Here is a 20,655-nt window from a genome sequence, read left to right as displayed (position 1 = left end):
CTGTTTCCTATTTGTAAAATGGGGATAATGCAACCCTGCACCTCGCAGGAGTGTGGTGAAGATAAACTAATTATTGTTCATGAAGCATTCAACTACTCATAAAAAACAATGAGTGCTATAGAAAAATCCACAAAGAAATTAATAATTCTGTCTTCAGAGCAGGGTTTGAATAGTGTACAATAACTGAGGCCTGGGCCATACCTTGAACAGTGAGGAAAAAGCAAACTAGCATGTCATGCAGTGAGCCCCATCTATGCTATGTACTGAACGAGGCAGGGGATGTCTTAGGTATTTTTACAGCATCCCTGGCCCAGCAATTCTCTCTGCCAAAGTAACTGTGATGCTACTCTCTCCCCCTCTGCTATTGTTCTCCATGTATTTCTTTGAAAGAAAGTGTTGTTTCAGGGTTAGAAAAGGGGAGATTGGGAGTCTGGACTGTAGGGTTCTGTTCACATCTCTAGAAGAGAAGTGCTGTTTAGTAGTCAGAGCAGAGACTAAGAATCAGGAATCCTGGGTTCTCATTCCAGCTTTCTACCAAACCTATTTTGTGACCTTGGAAAGGTCACTTCACTTATTTGTTCCTCAATGGTGAAAAGGGTTTAAGGCTGACCCACCTTATAGAGGTTGGGATGAGGCTTAATTAACTAGATTGCAAAGTGCTTTGAGACGCTGAGGTGGAAGGTTGCTCTGGAAGGCAAAGTATAATCACAACTGTTTGCCTCTGTTATTGTGTCACTTAAAGCATTTGGGGATGGCATGTGTATGAAGGATGCTATACAAACTACAGTTGTATTGCAGCATCCCTGAGTCTCTTCTCTGGGATCTTTGCCCTCCTGATGGTCCATTCACCTCTGTCTTTGTAAGATGACAGCTTCCCCTGGCCCACAGTTCTGCACTGCTGTCTCTAGGGCTCAGGGTCCATCTGGGCAGTCAGGCTTTGTCAGTTGGAAGCAATTCACTCCTGTGCCCCAGCTACATAAACAGCGACCACCAAACAAGCCGTGCCTCAACTGTGTACAACTCCCAGAAGAAATGCCTTTTTCATGAAAAAGCAGCTGCAGCTCATGTCTGTCATGGAATTCTGGAGTATGTCACAGTGCCACAAGCGGCATCCTAGGCAGGGTGGGGGAGATGGAGTAAGATGGTGACAAATCCTTGGCTCACATGGGTGTTTACAACATTTACACAGCAGTTCACATTGTCCAAGCAGTCAGAGTGAATGGGTGGCCATACTGGTCACTGCCTCTGGCTTACAGGGGATTGAAATCTTAGGACTTTCAATGGCACTTTGAACAGAGTTGGCTCCTGCAAAGACAACAGCTCTTGAATTACTGAGCTTGACCTCTACCCAGCTTCACTTAGACTACAGGAGATATTATTTTCATGTTCTGTTTTTTTAAATTGTTTATTCCATGTCAATTTACTTTCCCTAGTGACAGGGAGGAAAAAGGTGGCAGTGGGGGCTTTTCAGTGTCCTAGTGTAGGCAGGAATGAATGGGAGCTGTCTTAGGCTCCTTTAAACAAAGATTATAACCAGTTAGGGCCAGGGTTTGTGGCCACAACATAGTTAAAACATAGCTACCATGTACCATTCTTCCCAGCAACTGTCGTAGCCTTGCTTATTGGCTGAAATAGCCTTCCATTCTCCTTAAGTACCCATGTCATGGCCTGGAGGATTGACAATGCGGCAGTCCTCTGCCCTCTCACTTCTAGCCCCCTGTATACGTTCTTGCAACACCCCCACAAATCATGTCTCTCCTTACTCAGTGGAGCAATACTGGTTCTGCTGCTAGGTCAGGATTTGCCCTTAAATAACCAGATTTTCAGAGATGCTGAGCACCTATAATTCCCACTGATGTCAATAGGAGATGTGGGTATCAATCATCTCTGCAAATCAGGCCACCTGTGGCACCTAAAATTAGATAATCCCCCCTAAATTTCAGAGTATTCAGTTCCATAAAGCCTAAGCAGGTTATAGTAATGGCTTAGTTAATATTTCTGTTCCAATCCCCTGTTTGTGGAGTTTTATAACTGCCATGGAAACATTTGCTCCAGGCTGAAACTCAGCATTTACATAGTTCATGCTGAGATCAAATCAAAGAGTTAAAAAAAAAAATTTGGACATATTTTAAGTTAACAAGCGTAAAATATTTGGCAAGTTCTTAGTGTTTAATGTAGTGTAAATTTTGATATTTGACAGAGAAGAGAAAACTTCCCATTAAATGACCAAGACAAATAACTATGAAGAGAGTCCACTCTATTTTTTCAATATGGCAGCAATGCTGTGAGTGACACATGGCTGCAGTATGCCTATGGCATACCTTCTACTGTACTGTGGGATGAGACCTATAACTAAGGCCCTGACCACTTGTGGTCATTAACAAAATACCTGGCTTTTTTGTGCGGTGCTAGCATGAGCTGGTCACATTCCACCTCTGATAATTACATCTACCTTCCTAAATCTCTTCTGCAGTTTCAGCTAAATCAGGATACTCTACTTCCTGTCCTAAACTGTGTGCAGTGTTACCTCACACTGTTAAAAGCTGCTGTGTTCGGTCACAGAAGTAGATGCATTTCAGTGGCAGGTGAAGGAACTCCTGTGAGAAGATAAGGTCCGATCTTGCATCCACTGAAGCCAATGGGAGTTTTGCCATAGTGTTCAATAGGAGAATTGGACTCTGACAGGCATGGATCTGCTATGTAATAATCTAAGCATACTGATATGTACCGTAGTTACTGAGATAGACTGTATAACTTATATGGGGGGGGGGGGACATTTATTACAGACTTTTACCGCTTTAATTCAATGAGGGCTGTTGGCAGAACAAGTAGGGTGGTCACACAATGGCTCCCCAGATAAGAACATCTTGGCATACACCTGAAATACACTGGGGCTGATCAAAAGGACTAAGCAGCTTTGAAAAGACATTCTCTCAACACTGGCAAGAGAACTGGTTTATGAGTTAAGGGAACAGATTATATCACCCAGACCCTCGCTGTCTTGGGAGGTCTATAGCAAGCTTAGACCTACCAGGAATGCCCTGTGGAAGATGGACAGACACCTGGTAAGCTAGACGTGCACGCAGTCTGTTTATTGTGGTAAGATCTGTTTTCTGTTGAATGCTTTTGTTCTAAATAAATAATACTTTGCTTTAAGAAGGCTGTTTGGTCACTGGGTATCACTGTCATTGTCCCTGAGGGAAATGAACCGCTCAGGTAATCACAGTTGAACAAAGGAGTAGAACCTACGGCCTGGGCTGAGAGTGGGAGAACTGCATGATTTCACCCTAAGAGAGGTGACAGCTCAATGCCTGAGGGGATGCACCTGAAGAGACCAGGAAGGGCCAGAGGCTGTTAGCCCAGTAACTGTGACAAGGGTCCCCTGTTTGTAAAGCACTTTGGGATCTTAGTATGAAAAGCACTTTGTAACTATAAGTTCTAATTATAAACTGAGGGCCCGAATTTTGCCCTTGGTTGTGAATGAGCTTCTTCCATGGACTCCAGTGCAAGTGCACAAACCCAAGGGGAGAATTTGGCCACAAGGCCTGTATTTTCAAAAGTGCCCTCTCATTTCTGGCACTTGGCTTTAGACACTCTTTGATCAACTGAACAGATAAACAGTGTTTTTTAAAATCTAGCTCAGTACATCCTCTACTCCATCATGTCAAGCTTTCTTGGGCGAGGGAGAGTTTTTAGTGTGCTCAGGCAGTTTTAAAGAACCTGAGCCAGGAAACTCAGGAGGTACAATAGGTCCCCCCCCCGCCGCCCCAAAATTAAAAAAAAAACAACCCACGGAAACTCACACACACAAAGCATCTATTAAAATATGTTTCTGGAGCTGGCTGTGAACCAACAGAGCTAGGATATTCGGTAGTAACCCTTTGAATACTGAGGATTTGACACTGCTTAAGTACATTCTTCACAGCAAACATTTTCATACTCTGTGTTACATACACACGGTTGTGCAGAGTAATACAAATTGCTACACGTGTATGTAAGTTTGTAGGGAAATATAGCTGTTACACTTAATGTGATTTGAGAAATAGTATAATTACAGTAATTACAGAGGGAATCATAATGGGGCAGAGCTGAGGTTGTGTGGACAGCTGTAGCTTTTGACATTGCCTGACTTTCGAATGGGCAGTAACATAGACTTCTTTGCTAGCGATATCCTTGTTTGCTTGTTTTCCACAAGAAAACAAAGACAGTCACTTACACAGAATGTAAGTTTTATCATTTTGGGGTGATTTGATTTCAAACCTTCCAAACCTAGCTACCCTTGAGCAGGCTTCTCAAGTCCAGCTCACTCAGATCAGAGTCTCCAGAATCCAGCTTATCTTAATTTTGGCCTCTTGAGCCCAGTCATCCTTAACTCTGGGTGATTTAAAATAATTTGTGCTATTTCTTAAAAAAAAAAAAAAAAGAGAGAGAAAAGAAGCTCCTTACTGCAGATCCTATATCAGGGGTTGACAACGTTTGGCATGCGGTTCACCAGGGTAAATACCCTGGCGGGCCGGGCCAGTTTATTTACCTGCTGACGCGGCAGGTTCGGCCGATTGCAGCCCCCACTGGCCGCGGTTCGCTGTCCGGGCCAATGGGGGCATCGGAAAGCTACGGCCAGCACATCCCTCGCCCGCGCCGCTTCCCGCCGCCTCTATTGGCCTGGGACGGCAAACCGCGGCCAGTGGGGGCTAGGTAAATAAACTGGCAGGTAAATAAATTGGCCCGGCCCGCCAGGGTGCTTACCCTGGCGAGCCGTGTGCCAAAGGTTGCCCACCCCTGTCCTATATCTTTCACAGTAGAAAAGCACAGAGAATCTGTTTGGATATGCTGAAAACTTTCGATTTGGTATGTTGGCTATGATATTAATTTAGTAAACAATCCACCAAATCCTTGTCATGCAAACATTTCTTATTCATGCAAGTAGCCCCTTTGATGCTATGGGACTGCTGCATGAGTAAAGGCTACTCTCAGCAGTAAGTGTTTGCAGGATAAGATGAGTGCCCAGCCTGAGCAAAAATCCACCAAGCTTTAAATGCCTAACATGCTCTGACAAACCAAAGTATCAGTGCAGTTCTGCCACAGAATGCAGGCTCTTTCAATGCACAGCAGAATAAGCAGTTAGTTGAACCCCTCTCTGCTCTCCTAATCCCCCAGCAAATGTACTAAGCAACACTCCAAGAAACAGACACTAATCTCCTACACACTTCAGTGCTGGAATTTACGGTACTATATTTCTCGGCCTTTTTCCTAGTCTTCTACCCCCACTTGAGCCAAGTCATTGTCATTTTCTTGAAACACTACAGTGCAGAGGGATCAGGCGACACTAACACTGGGAAGGCAGCCAGCAGCATGTGGGGTGCCTGACAATCTATTGCTCAACACCATGAATAATAATGACTGGCATATGGAGAGTCCCTCTCCTCCAGAAATTCCAAAGTTCTCAACAAACCAAATACCCAAGGATCATTTCACCCACCATTGATATGCAGCCATCTGGAAAGTTCTCCCATCCTGCCCAAAACTATACAAAAGTTTAGGACAGGAAGTGACGAGGAATGTAGGGAGACTGCATGGAATTAACTGAGCTGTACTGTGATCAAGACTGTATTAGCATTGCACAAAATGTCTGAAGATCTTGGTTTTATATTTCATCTAAAAGATAGAGGTATGAAACCCTCCAAGTGAAATACAAGGAAAACCCACCAATAAAACAAAATTAAGGAGGAGGTATAGTTACACTGTAGCTATGTAACTGAAAGGAAATGTCTTTCTATTTTCTGTGTACTGCTCCTTTAAATGTAGAGAAGTGTCACTGTCTGCTGCCGTAGCAGCTGTGATGTCATTTTGTGTTGCAGTTCCAGTGCAGAATAGCACAGAGACAATCACAGTGTGCTCGCTCTCTCTGGGATACTGTAATGCAGCGATTCTCAAACTGTGGTTCGGGACCCCAAATGGGTTGCGACCCACTTTGAATGGGGTCACCAGGGCTGGCTTAGAATTGCTGGGGCCCAGGGCTGAAGCCCGAGCCCCACTGCCCAGGGCCAAAGCCGAAGCCCTTGAGCTTCAGCTTTGGCCCCCCTCTGCCCAGAGCGGTGGGGCTCAGGATTTGGCCCCCCTACCTGGGGCAGTGGGGCTTGGGCAGGCTCAGGCTTCAGTCCCCCTTTTTGGGGTCATGTAGTAATTTTTGTTGTCAGAAGGGGGTTGCGGTGCAATGAAGTTTGAGAACCCCTGGTGTAATGGAATGTTAAACTGCACTATACAGTTCAGCCACTAGGTGGCACAGTGTGAAAAACACCTTTTTTAAATGACCCTCAGGCACATTATGCCTGAGTGAGCATTAAAGGATCTTACAATGAAGACAGCTGATGTGTAAATCAAGCTCTGTGTAACCAGTCCATTTCTGGTATATGACACGGTGTTAGGAGTAAACAAGAACAGAAATAGAAGGAACAAAGCACAGGTTGCAGACAGAAGGAACAGCAACAAACATGGCAGGGTCTCATCAACATGCCGCTCTTCAATGCCCCGGAGAACTTCAATATTCAGAATGGGCAGATTGAACACAATATTTTGCAAGATTTCATATTGCTACCAAGCTGCACAAAGAAACTGGAGATATACAGGTATCGTTTTTAATGTATGCTATGGGGAAACAGGCAGAGCATATCTTTAACTCATTTGACTTTATTGAAGACAGTCACAAAGATGACTATGAAAGGATTCTGGCTATGTTTGATGCACACATTATACCTCAAAGAAAGGTGGATTATGAAAGAACATGTTTTCACCAGAGAATTCAAGAACCAGTGGAAAATGCTGAATGTTTTATAAGAGCCCTGCCTATATTTGCTGAAAACTGTGATTTTTGGAAATACAAAATATGAAAACATCAGAGACGGGGCTGGTTATTGATAAAATATAAAAACCTTTCATAACAGCTACGATTGAAGAAAGATTTAACCTCACCACAGCTGTACAGATAGCGAAACAGAATTAATCAAACAACAAAACAAAAGGCAGGAGCAATTGAAAAACCTGAAACCAGCTTAGAAGCTAGAAACAGACAGACACATGAGTGTTAAAAGTCACCATCATAAAACCCCTGAGGAAAGGAGAGAGAACTCCTAGGTGTGGGAAATCCACACCTCTGAGCGATGCATTTATACGGACCTAACTTCCGCCGTAGACAGCGCTATGGCGATGGGAGGTCTTCTCCCATCAATAGAGCTAAGGCTTTCAGGTAGGTGGAGTACCTACACCAACAGGAGAAGCTCTCCCATCGGCATAAGTAGTGTCTTCACTAAGTGTTACAGCAGCACAGCCCTGTAAGTGTAGACAAGCCCTAAGAGAGACAAATTCCAGCCTGCATGCCCAAGGTGTGGAAAAAGTAATATCCCAAGAGATGATGCATGTCCAGCCAGAGGCACACAGTGTAATCCATGCATAAAATGTGGACATTTTGCAGCTGTTTTCTGCACCAAAGCAGTCACGGAGTTGGCTCATATTACAATCAAGAGCCATTGTTTTTGGGCTCTATCACTTACCAAGACAGAGTCTGCCTGGAGAGTGAAATTGAATATTCATGGCAAGACTACTGACTTTAAAACTGACCCAGGAGCTGACATCACAGTCATCTCAGAAGAGACTTGCAATCACCTTGAAACCCGTACCTGAGCTGAAGTCACCTGACACAGCTCTGACTAGCCCTGGAGGTATTCTGAACTGCATGGGCCAGTTCATCACAGAAATAACTTACAAAGACAAAAGCTATGCATTCAGAGTGTATGTGATCAAAGGATCACAGCCCAACAGTGTTCCCTGCCGCAATGTTGCAGCCATGATGGGCTTAATGAGAAAGGTGGAAGAACTTGATGGAGAATTTGATGACATTGGACTTTTGAAATGAGATCCAGTACAAATCAACTTAAGAGACAATGCTGAACCATACAATGTACAAACACCCCTACCAGAAAGACCTTGGAATAGACTAGCTGCAGATTTATGTGAATTCAGAATACATCATTACCTGGTCATAGTGGACTATTTTTACAGGTATATAGAAATAATGAACTTGAAGGACATAACATATCGCAGGTTATCGAGAAACTGAAGTGAACTTTTGATCACTTCAGTATTCCAGAACAACTAGTGACGGACAACGGACCACAATTCATTGCAGCAGAATTTAAATCATTCCCCAAAAAATATGATTTTGGTCATATTATTAGCAACTCACAATACCAACAAGTGAATGGAGAGGCTGAGAGAGATGTACAGACAGCAAGAAAATCCTACATCCATTCCTTGCTCTTCTGAGTTACAGATCAACAACAATAGTGGCTATTGGATATAGTCCAACACAACTCCTGATGGGAAGACAACTCAGAACTACTGCTCCAACTACGGAAAAGAACCTATTTCCATTGTGGCCAGATGTGAAGAGAGTAGCTAAATCAGACAAAAAAGATTCCAGATGAACCACCGCCAGTCGTTACAACTAAAGGACAGCCAGCTTACCAAGTGTTATGTGTTCGGGTTACATAATTAGAAAACCAGTACAATTCAGCGACACTTAACAGATTGATATGTACTGAACATCAAAAACAGCATGACAGTGTAAATATTGTAAATGGTAGGAATGTAGAACTTAAAGGGAGAGATGTAATGGAACGCTAAACTGTATTATACTGTTTGGCCACTAGGTAACACCGTGTGTAAAATACCTTATTTAAAGGAACCTCAGCCATATCTGGCAGAGCATTAAAGGATCTTGATGAATACATCTGGTGCTATAAACAAGCTCTGTGTAACCATGGGCGGTGGGTGAAGCTTCCCCTCGGGAAGGCTAGCTCCCAATCCCGCCTCTTCTGTCTGCAGCCCCGCCCACACTCCACCCCAGGCCTCGCTTGGCCCCCTCCCCACTCGCCGGGTGCACTCCTCCTCTCCTTCCTCCTCACTCTGCCCCCCCCCCGCCGCCGCTTACCGTGTGTCCCTCCTCTCCTCCCCCGCCCCTCCACGCTTGCTGCGTGCATCCCTCCTCTCCTCCCCTGCTTGGTCCCCCCGCCACCACTCACTGCATTTGTCCTTCCTCTCCTCCTCCCGCTTCCCTGCTCGAGTGGCAGCTGGGCGGCTGAGTGGGGAGGGGGAAGGAGAGGAGGGGCGCATGCAGTGAGTGGCGGGGGGGCGAGTGAGGACGAGGGGCAAGGAGAGGAGGGACACACACGGTGAGAGGACTAAGCGGGGAGGGGGCTGAGCGGGGAAGAGAGGAGTAACTGGTGAGCAGCCAGGGACCTCTGGAGCAGGGGGCCGAGTGCTGGAGAGGAGCAGCTGGGCAGCAGCGGGCGGAGAACGCTGAGCTTTTCTATGCGGCATGCAGGTTTCCCGGCAGCTGCGCAGGCGGTATCTGCTACTCACCTTCCCGGGTTCATCAGTAATCTCCCTGGGGGGGTCCAAGGGACCCAGGAAGCTGAGTAGCAGATACCACCTCCTCAGCCGCCTGGGAACCTGCATGGCACATAATAAATAAGCAAAAACTTCTGGCAGAAGCCCCTTCCCAGCAGGGAGGGGAAGAGGCGGGGCCACCACAGGACAGGCATCCGGTGGCAGGGTCAGCAGCGGCTGCGCCAGGGGAGACTTAGCCTCCTCTAGCCTATTATACCTGCTGCCCATGTGCGTAACCAGTCCATATATGGAACAGGAGCATGGCAGCTAGAGACATAAGGCCTGACTCTTTTGTTTTATGCCTTTTCATTTACACTTGAATGAAGTATTACCCAATCAGAATTTGATTTTAGATACTTATATGGTCCCCACTACCATAATATCTGTGCACCACACAAGCTGTACACACAAGCTGTAATGTACTTATCCTCACAACACCCCTGTAGGATAGGGAAGTGCTATTATCCCATTTTACAGATAGAGAACTGAGGCACAAAGAGGTTAAGTGACTTGTCACACAGGAAGTCTGTAATGGATCAGGGAATAAATCGTAGGCCTTGCAAGTCCCAGGCTACAGCCCAAACCACTGGACCATCCTTCCTCTCACATGTGCATCACTGATAACATCGTACACTCATTTTGCACAGGTATAACTGATGAGACAAAGTGCAAAGCACTGGAGAATCAGGCCCTTTATGTTTGTTCTTTCTTTGTTTGTGGTTTTCCTGAATATGGAATAGATCACCTAGACTGGGAAATACACAATGTGGAGTTTGTGTGTGGGATGAATAAATTTGCTGCAGGCAGTGCAGTGCAGAGGGACTGGCCCCACCTCTAGGGTTATTTATGCGTCTGGATTCTTTGCACATCATGGTAAGAGGAATGAAACAGAAAGAGGTGAAAGGGGAAGGAAGGAAGGAAGGAAGGAAATCCCTGGCTTCCTTGCTGTTTCATTCTTCAGAAAGCATCATAAGGACCTTCTCATGGCCCCTCCCAAGCCCTGCTCTAGGGGGTTCTCAGAATGTTGCACTGTGCTGATCGAATTGCTCCGTGGGTGAGTGAATGTTCTTTGGATCAACGCCAGGACGTGCTGCTGCAAAGCCTGAGACTATTCTGGATATGCTTCTCATGTCCCCTAATTAAACTCAGCATCTGCTTGCCGGGCTTAGGGAGGGAGGACGCTCGCAGGGCAGCTAAAGCTGCTGAAACCCTTGTAGCCCTTTCCCAAGAGCCTGGTGGTGTCGTTCTGGTGACGTCCTGTGTTGATGGGCCAGGGGTCAGGATGAGCACTGTTGGAAAGGGGCTGGGAAAAGCCCACCTGGTCGCACTCTCACTAGTTCAGGCAGCTGAGTGAGAATTCAAGGATTCTGGATTGTTGTAGCCCTGCCCCTTGTGTAGCCAGGGCAGCTGCACCCTCCACAGCCTGGGGGGGGGGGGGGGGGAGGGATGGGGAGTGCAAGCCAGTGACAAACAGCATGACGGCAAATCCCAAGGTGATGCAAACCATTGCTGCCCTGTGACCTCATCAGGAAATGAGGAGCATAGGCTAGTGATGTGCTGTGGGGCAGCAACTCCCTGAGTCACAACTGAGGCTCAATCCCAGGACTCCTAGGGTTGCCAACTGGCTGATTTTTAACTGGCCTGCCTGGTTGCTGTACTGCCTTGCCAGTGAACAGATTTAACATGCTGGCTTTTTTTTTCACTGGGACACATCAGAGGTCTCCATAGTACACATCCCTATAGTCCAGACTGCAGTGCCATGTTAGGATAAGGGAAGAAAAATGATAGACCAACATAAAAATACACAGGTTGTGTTATTTTTTGTGTCAAATGATTCTCTAAAACCTTTTATGAATAATTAGCTAGAGTCGGCACAAGGACCCTTTTTGTTGGTCAGGAGGGGTGGCTGGTTTTTCTGCGTCTTGGAGGTGACAACTCTCAGGGCTTTCCCTAAGGCGGCACAGCTACATGTCATTCCTTACAGAGAGGGCTGAGCATCGATCATTGGATTATTACATCTCTTTGAGCTGGGCTAAGCCAGTAGGTTCAATGTGCCCCCTGCAATCTCCAGGTTTTTCAATTAGTACCTCAGCCTTCCCCTGCTGAGAAAATGAGGCCTGTCAGCTTGCCTCAGAGGTTGCTGTAAACTCAATGGAGGCCAAGCTCGCTCTATTCTTACCCGGGTGTGTGTGGGAAGATTATTCTCTTATTTTACCAGTAGCAGAGCTACTACTAACCCCCCTCAGTATCACAGGCAAACCCAAGATCAATCCTAGCTTCTCTGGGAGAACCATGCCTATGCTGCAGTTTCACTGTATGGGGGAAACAGAAGGGCGTTCAGATGGCTGGACTGAGCTGTTTGCATGGAAGGAATGCAGGGCTCAGCAGAAACTGTCTAGACTTTAACTAACCTCACCCCAAGGAGTCTGGGGAGGGTTGGGACACACAGAGGGTGGAGGAGTAGCAGGGGCCAGCAAAACAATCTAAATCTATGTTCAACGCCCACAAATAGGTCATTTCTATAGGTAAATGGACGCATTTCTAAAACAGTTTCCTGTATGCTGGGCTTCAGCTGCCAGAGGACAAGGAGGGAGGGTCAGACTGTGAGGTCAGACTGTTCACTGTGACAAGAACTGGGGCTCTTATTTTCTTATAAGCACCATTTATTAGACGAACAACAGTACAGACAACACACAAACTCTATTCTGAAGGAAAAGAGCGGCTGATAGAGACCGCAATTCATTGGATCTGACAGAGAGAAAGCACCTTCCCTCCACGGATCTCAAAGCACCGTACAAGCATTAGGTAATTTAGCCCTGCAACCGCCCCGTGAAGTAGTAAAGTGATACTATCCTCATTGTACAGAAGCAGAAACCAAGGCACAGAGCAGTTAAGTGATCTGCCCAGGGTCATACAGACAGTCAGTGACAGAGCTTGAATCAGCGTTCTTGGTGCTGGGTCCTAGTTCTGTTTCGGACACAAGTCAGAGAAGAATCTTTGGTCTCACGGTTTGGAAATGGCTGTCACAGTAACATAGCACTTCAGACCCCGCCCAGGTCCACAAAAGGACTTAGGCACCTAAGTCCCTGTTTTAGGCTCCACTGCAATTCACAAAACTCCCACTTGGCTGCTGCCGAACCCTGTAGGCACCCAAACTCACTTGCTGCCTAAGTTTTTGCAGTAAAAGTTCCCTAGGTGCATGTATATTTCTGCCCTACTAGGCATCAGGGGGCCTACCTGCTGGATAAGTCCCAGAGTGATCCACAAACCAGCGGAAGATAAGTGTTCATCTGCCTAACTCACGAGTAGGGCCCCTACCTGGTAGGTGTGCTCAGAGGCCACCTACCAGCAGACTGGGAAACATTCAAAATCTGGCCAGAGGAGGTGCTGGTGGTGCTGCCACTCACCGAATAAGTTTTATCCCAGTGGTTAGAACACTCACCTGGGATGTGGGAGACCCAGGTTCAATTCTCCCCTCTGCCTGAGGAGAGAAAGGATTTGAACAAGGGAGTCTCCCCGACATGGAGTGTGCTCTACCCAGTGAGCCATGGGCTCATCTAAGGGGGGATTCCCTCAGGCTGTCCTGTTGAAGCTGTTCCTCTGTGGATAAATACTTAAATAGTCATTGGAGAAGGGGAACTGAACTCTGGGTCTCAAACCTCCCACATGGGTGCCCTAACCATTGGATTGGAAAGTCATTCTCAGTCCAATGACTGACAGCGGGGAGACCTCCCTGTTCAAATCTTCTTTCTCCCTTAGGCAGAGAGGTGAATTGAACCCAGATCCCAGGTAGCGCTCTAACCAGTGGGCTGAAAGTTACCAGCATGACCACCTCCTTCTTCTCCAGCTGTTTTGTGTGGAGCGAGGCAGGTGACTCACTCATTCTCACAAGAAACAACTTGGACACCTAAGTCACCTGGCTTCAGGAGAGGGGGTCCTGATTGTGGATCCCTAGCAGAGCTAGGTACCTCCCTGCAGCCTGAACATAGGGGCTGAACTCCATGAAAAGGGCAGGGCTAAGGACACACCTCTGTCATCAGCATCTCTCATTGGGTAGTTTAGGTGTCTCCCTCCCTAGTGTGCTGGTTTTTGTAGATTGCATTGTAAGCTAAGGCGCCTGTCTCTCCCCATGCATTGTATAGGAGCCTAGGTGTCTAACTCATGCTTTATGGATCACAGGGTTCCTGTGATTTTCTAGGTGCCTAAAAGTTAGGCACCATGATGCTCAGCATTGCAATGCCTAAGTCCCTCTGAGGAGCCATAGGTTGCCTACCCCTGCCTAATCACTAGTCTATAGCCGCTACTTTTCTATTCACAAAGACTTTGCTATAAAAATATGAATAACATACTTTTTAAAATCAGAAGACAGCAGCTGAAATATTTTTTAAAAAATTATCTTGTTGTTTTAACAACATCTTCACTGCTGGGGAGAGGGGGAGGAAAAAAGTGGAGGAAGGAAAGTAATTTCCGTTGGTTGCCATAGCAACTAATGGGAATCGCTAACCCATCTTCTCCTTGTCAACCTTAGATAGACCTGTCAGGGATAGTGAGCAATTCTGCCCTGTGCATAGAGCTGCTGCCTAACGACAACATTAAATTAATGGAGAATCTATATTATCATAATGTCAAGTGCCATCCCTACAGCATGTCTCCATTTGTTATCTCTGTGCTACAAACAAAAGCCATGAATAAGTGATAAGCCATGAAAGCTGCTTCCTGCTCCCCTCAGAGAGGAAGCGAGCTTTAAAAACGCAACCCCCCCCTCTATGCACTACCTCAGCTCTGCCTCCATGGATGTCTGTCTCTATCTCTGGGTCAGTTGACAGCATTCAAGTGTACCCCATCCCAAATGAGGGGGGTCCCCATTTTAGAACTCAATTTCATTGCTACTCCCCATGTGCATCTGTTCATTTTTCAATAATTTAGCCCAGTGTGGCTGGAAAAATGTTATTAATATATCAACAGATAATATAAAACAATAATAGTTCTTTGCATGTCTACAGCACCTTCCATCCAAGGGTCTCAAAGAGCTTCACTAATAGTAATGCATTTGTAACTCTGGGCAAGTCCTGGCCATAGGCTTCAGCAGAGGGGCCCCATACAATGTAATATCATGCACAGGATGTAAAATTGTCCTGATAAAATCATGATGACCCCAACTAATTCACCTCTCCAAGGACTCTGTGCTGGTGTCTCATACACTCTTAGGCTGTTAAGAGCATCTGAGATCTTTCAGTCAATGGCAAAACATTAGATAACAGAGTTAGGTGGTAGCAACCCACTTTACTTCATTGCCATGCAGGCATCTGATTGACATGTCATCCCCCATTACCCCATGACTAAATGCACCGCCAATCACTTTCCTCCACAGTGTTTGGAGAGGCCATTAAATGTTCAGTTCTGAGCACCATGTTACCAAAAAGATATGGCCAAATTGGAGACACTTGAAAGAGTGACCATTCTTTGGCAGGGATTGTGCTATGAGGACATTAAAGAGCTAAACATGGAGCAGTGGAGGCAACATAGGTCGAAGGGTGGAGATAAGAAGGAAGGAGGGGAATTATGTATTCATGAACATAGGGCTATAATTAAGACTAATGGGATGAAATAAGGAAAGGGAATATGTATTTGCCTTATTTATTTGAGAAGAATATAAAGAAAAACTGGCTGACTTGGAGAGATATTAGGTTGTGGCTTTGGGTATGTCTACACTGCGGGATTACTCCGAATTTACAGGATTCGATTTTGGGCAACCGACTGTATAAAGTCGAGTACATGCGGCCACACTAAGCACATTAATTCGGTGGTGTACGTCCATGTACCGAGGCTAGCGTCGACTTCAGGAGCGTTGCACTGTGGGTAGCTATCCCATAGTTCCCGCAGTCTCCCCCGCCCATTGGAATTCTGGGTTGAGATCCCAATGCCTGATGGGGCAAAAAACATTGTCGCTGGTGGTTCTGGGTACAGCCTCACCCCTCCCTCCGTGAAAGCAATGGCAGATAACCGTTTCGTGCCTTTTTTCCTGGGTGAACTGTGCAGATGCTATACCACGGCAAGCATGGAGCCCACTCAGCTTAAGACAGCAGTCATGAACATTGTAAACACCTCGCGCATTATCGTGCAGTTTATGCTGAACCAGAACCTCAAAAACCAGGCGAGGAGGAGGCTGCGACTGCAACATGGCGACAAGAGTGATGAGGATATGGACACGGACACAGAATTCTCTCAAACCGCGGGCCCCGGTGCTTTGGAGATCATGCTGTTAATGGGACAGGTTATAGCCGTGAAACACCGATTTTGGGCCCGGGAAACAAGCACAGACTGGTGGAACCGCATAGTGTTGCAGGTGTGGGACGATTCCCAGTGGCTGCGAAACTTTGTTATGCGTAAGGGCACTTTCATGGAACTTTGTGACTTGCTTTCCCCTTCCCTAAAGCGCCAGAATACCAAGATGAGAGCAGCCCTCACAGTTGAGAAGCGAGTGGTGATAGCCCTGTGGAAGCTTGCAATGCCAGACAGCTACCGGTCAGTTGGGAATCAATTTGGAGTGGGCAAATCTACTGTGGGGGCTGCTGTGATGCAAGTAGCCAAAGCAATTGCTGAGCTGCTGCTACCAAAGGTAGTGACTCTGGGAAATGTGCAGGTCATAGTGGATGGCTTTGTTGCCATGGGATTCCCTAACTGTGGTGGGGTGACAGATGGAACCCATATCCCTATCTTGGCACCGGAGCACCAGGGCAGCCAGTACATAAACCACGAGGGGTACTTTTCAATGGTGCTGCAAGCACTGGTGGATCACAAGGGATGTTTCACCAACATCAACGTGGGATGGCGGGAAGGGTTCATGACGCTCGCATCTTCAGGAACACTAATCTGTTTAAACGGCTGCAGCAAGGGATTTACTTCCCAGACCAGAAAATAACCATTGGGGATGTTGAAATGCCTATAGTTATCCTTGGGGACCCAGCCTACCCCTTAATGCCATGGCTCATGAAGCCATACACAGGCAGCCTGGACAGTAGTCAGGAGCTGTTCAACTACAGCCTGAGCAAGTGCAGAATGGTGGTAGAATGTGCATTTGGATGTTTAAAGGGTCGCTGGCGCACGTTACTGACTCGCTCAGACCTCAGCCAAACCAATATTCCCATTGTTATTGCTGCTTGCTGTGTGCTCCACAATCTCTGTGAGAGTAAGGGGGAGACCTTTATGGCGGGGTGGGAGGCAAATCGCCTGGCCGCTGATTATACACAGCCAGACACCAGGGCAATTAGAAGAGCACACCAGGAAGCGCTGCACATCGGAGAAGCTTTGAAAGCCAGTTTAATGACTGGCCAGGCTACAGTGTGAAAGTTCTGTTTGTTTCTCCTTGATGAAAACGCGCCCCCTTGATTGACTCATTCCCTGTAAGCAACCCACCCTCCCCCTTCGATCACAGCTTGCTTTCAAAGGAAATAAAATCACTATAGTTTAAAAATCATGTATTCTTTATTAATCGATTAGAAAAAGAGGGAGAGAACTGACAAGGTAGCCCGGGTGGGGTTTGGGAGGAGGATAGGAGGGAAGGAAAAGGCCACTTCAAAAGTTCCAAATAATGACAGCCTTTTGCTTGGGCTGTCCACTGGGGTGCAGTGGGAAGGTGCACGGAGTCTTCACCCCCCGCGCATTCTTACATGGTCTGGGTGAAGAGGCTATGGAACATGGTGAGGGGGGAGGGTGGTTATACAGGGGCTGCAGTGGCACTCTGTGATCCTGCTGCCGTTCCTGAAGCTCCACCAGATGCTGGAGCATGTCAGTTTGATCACGCAGCAGCCCCAGCATTGCATTCGCCACCTCTCATCTCGAGCATCTCTCCTCTCCTCACGTTCGTCCCTCATGGCCTCACGTTCACTGGCAGCTTTCCTGTACTGGGATAGGGTGTCCTTCCACTCATTCAGATGAGCTCTTTCATCGCGGGTCGATTGCATGATTTCAGAGAACATTTCATCTCGCGTGCGGTTTTTTCGCCGCCTTAACTGAGATAGCCTTTGGGACGGAGGAGGGAGGCTTGAAAAATTTGCAGCTACGGGAGGGAAAAAAGGGAGAGAAGTATTTAAAAAGATACATTTTACAGAACGATGCTTATACTCTTTCACGGTGAAAAACACTATTCACATTACATAGCACATGTGATTTTGGCACAAGGTCGCATTTTGCATCTTGAGTGCCTGCGGCTTTGGTGTTAGAGATCACAGACGCAGGTCCGGGCAACAGAATTCGGCTTGCATGCAGCCAGGGCAACCTGGGGAGGGGGGGAGGGGGCAAGTGGGGCAATTTACCCCGGGCCCTGCAGGGGCCCCCACAAGAATATAGTATTCTATAATATTGCAACTTTTTTTTAATGGAAGGAGCCCCCAAAATTTCCAGGTCCCCTGAATCCTCTGGGCGGCCCTGCATGCGGCCATGGTAAGCCATTGTCTTTTGGTTTCTGCAACCTTCCTAAAAGCAGCACCCTCCTTTCCCACATACCAAGCAAAGCCCGTTGAGTACTGCGGTTTCCTGTTAATGTGCAGCAGTAGAAACCAAACTAACCCCCTCCCCCCATCCAATTCTCTGGGATGATCGCTTTATCCCTTCCCCCACCGTGCGGCTGGTCTCAGGGAAGATCCCTGCTAGCCAAACGCGAAAAGCTCAGCGCCAATGATCCACTCCCACCCCCACCCCGCTTGGCTAACTGCAGGGAAGGATTTCTTTTCAGCCACAGGCAAACAGCCCAGTAAGAATAGCCACCCCTGTCCTCTTAATTAAATTCTCATATTTCAACCAGGTTACCATGAACAATATCACTCTCCTGAGGATAACACAGCGAGATAAAGAACGGATGTTGCTTGAATGCCAGCAAACACCAGAACCATACGCGGCCAGGCTTTGTCATGCAATGATACCAGATTACTTGCTACTAGCATGGTGTGGTCAAGTGTCCTACCATGGAGGACGGAATAAGGCTGCACTGCCCAGAAACCTTCTGAAAAGGCTTTTGGAGTACCTCCAGGAGAGCTTCATGGAGATGTCCCTGGAGGATTTCCGCTCCATCCCCAGACACATTAACAGACTTTTCCAGTAGCTGTACTGGCCGCGAATGCATCCCAAGTCCTCAGGGCAAATTAATCATTAAAAAACGCTTGCTTTTAAACCATGTTTTATATTTACAAAAGTACACTCACCAGAGGTCCCTTCCATGGCTTCATGGACTGGGATAACGCCTTGGGATGGTTGGGAGGGTACTTCAGTCAGGCTGAGAAAAAGATCCTGGCTGTTGGGGAGAACGGAGTGCTGTGTGCTCTCTGCAAGCTCATCTTCCTCCTCCTCATCTTCCCCGTCCGCAGAATCCTCAGGCATGGCTGAGATTACCCCCGCCTCGGAATCCACGGTCAGAGGTGGGGTAGTGGTGGCGGCCCCCCCTAGAATTGCATGCAGCTCAGCATAGAAGTGGCATGTCTGCGGCTCTGACCCGGACCTTCCATTTGCTTCTTTGGTTTTCTGGTAGGCTTGTCTGAGCTCCTTAACTTTCACATGGCACTGATATGAGTCCCTATTGTGGCCTCTCTCCATCATGCCCTTGGAGATTTTTTCAAATGTTTTGGCATTTTGTCTTTTGGAACAGACTTCTGCTAGCACTGAATCCTCTCCCTATATAGCCATCAAATCCAGTACCTCCTGTACGGTCCATGCTGGTGCTCTTTTTCGATTCTCCGACTGCATGGTTACCTGTGCTGATGAGCTCTGTGTGGTCACCTGTGCTCTCCACGCTGGGCAAACAGGAAATGAAATTCAAAAGTTGGCGGGGCTTTTCCTGTCTACCTGGCCAGTGCATCCGTGTTCAGATTGCTGTCCACAGCGGTCACAATGGTGCACTGTGGGATAGCTCTCGGAGGCCAATACCGTCAAATTGCGGCCACACTAACCCTAATTTGAAATGGCAATACCGATTTTGGCGCTACTCCCCTTGTCGGAGAGGAGTACAGAAATCGATTTTAAGAACCCTTTATGTCGAAGTAAATGGCTTCGTTGTGTGCAGGTGCAGGGTTAATTCGGTTTAACGCTGCTAAATTTGACCTAAACTCATAGTGTAGACATTGTCTCTGCAAAGAATAGGAAGGAGGCAGCATAATATGAGACATAGAAAGCTAGACTGGCTAAGACACTAATGACCAGGATTTGCAAAAGTGGCTACTGATTCTTGGCACCAACTTGAAAGACTGTAAAAGGGTCAGTTTTTCAGCAGATGGGTGCTTGGCCATTCTGAATCTCAGGCCCCTTTAAAGTGTCTCAGGTTGGGCAGTAGCCACATTTGAAAACCCTGGCTTAATAAGTGCATTGTAGGGAACAATTCTGCATGACAGGGAGTGTGCTTATCCCGTCTACACACACTTCTTGAGTGACCGAACGCATTAGGCCATCATGCCTCTAAACCATGAGGCCATGTTTATTATACTCCAAACAGGCCTCTCAGCCAATGAGAGCCAGCCCTGCACTACCAGATTGTCAGGCTGCCCTATAGTTAACTTGGCTGCTCTGTAGGTAATAGGACTGATAAAACACAACAAATCCAGCCATCTACACACCCTTATTTTGTAACATTTGAGTTCTGACTCTTCAGCATAGTGAACACAGAGACCTGCACAGGGATTCTTTCAAAAGCACAATACAGACAGCGCAAGTTAGTCGGGAACGTGTAACAGTGTGACGAGGCATACTATACTTCTTCTCTGCCCCCTGCTGGAGGTGCCCCCGCCCTGACACACCGGCCCAAAGAACAGTGTCACCTGGGAAGGACAGGCAGTGAACCTAGGTCTCCAAGCACTTCCATCAGGCATTAGCAATCTGGACTCCTTAGGTGACATAAAAAGGTTTGCCTGCTTCTCCTAAGAGGAGGTGCTGGGTGGTGTTGGGGCAGGAGAGAAGTTCACTGGATCTAACCCAGAACACCCAGCCCCAGGTCATGGCCTGACAATCTGACTGCTCCTTCAATTACAAAGTGTGACAAACTTTCTCTGTTGTGGAGTGTGACAGGGTGCTGGGCAAAGGGTTGCAGATTCAGCCCTCTGTGTCATTCACTCCTCGTTAGGGGAACAAATTAGTGGGGGCTGGAGGTAACCTGGCCCTAACTGGGGAGGCAGAGACAGCTGCTACCTAATTAGCCTGGGGCTGCTTAAAAGCCTTAGGGGAAGGAAG

At 47.1% G+C, this 20,655-nt stretch overlaps 1 protein-coding gene and 1 long non-coding RNA gene across 2 annotated transcripts in view; both read right to left on the bottom strand.

Annotated features, from left to right (window-relative positions):
- Positions 1-20,655, bottom strand: part of FSTL1 (follistatin like 1) — a 73,966-nt gene that overhangs the window by 41,177 nt on the left and 12,134 nt on the right. The gene's annotated exons all lie outside the window — the stretch shown is intronic.
- On the bottom strand, positions 16,911-19,229 carry LOC135981938 (uncharacterized). Its single transcript, XR_010599144.1, has 2 exons — positions 18,645-19,229; positions 16,911-17,503 (listed from the first exon to the last, which is right to left on the bottom strand). It is a non-coding gene; the product is annotated as an uncharacterized LOC135981938 (long non-coding RNA).

The sequence above is a fragment of the Chrysemys picta genome, chromosome 1, assembly GCF_011386835.1.
Source record: "Chrysemys picta bellii isolate R12L10 chromosome 1, ASM1138683v2, whole genome shotgun sequence".
Lineage (NCBI taxonomy): Eukaryota > Metazoa > Chordata > Testudines > Emydidae > Chrysemys > Chrysemys picta.
This window is presented reverse-complemented; position numbering and strand designations above follow the sequence as displayed.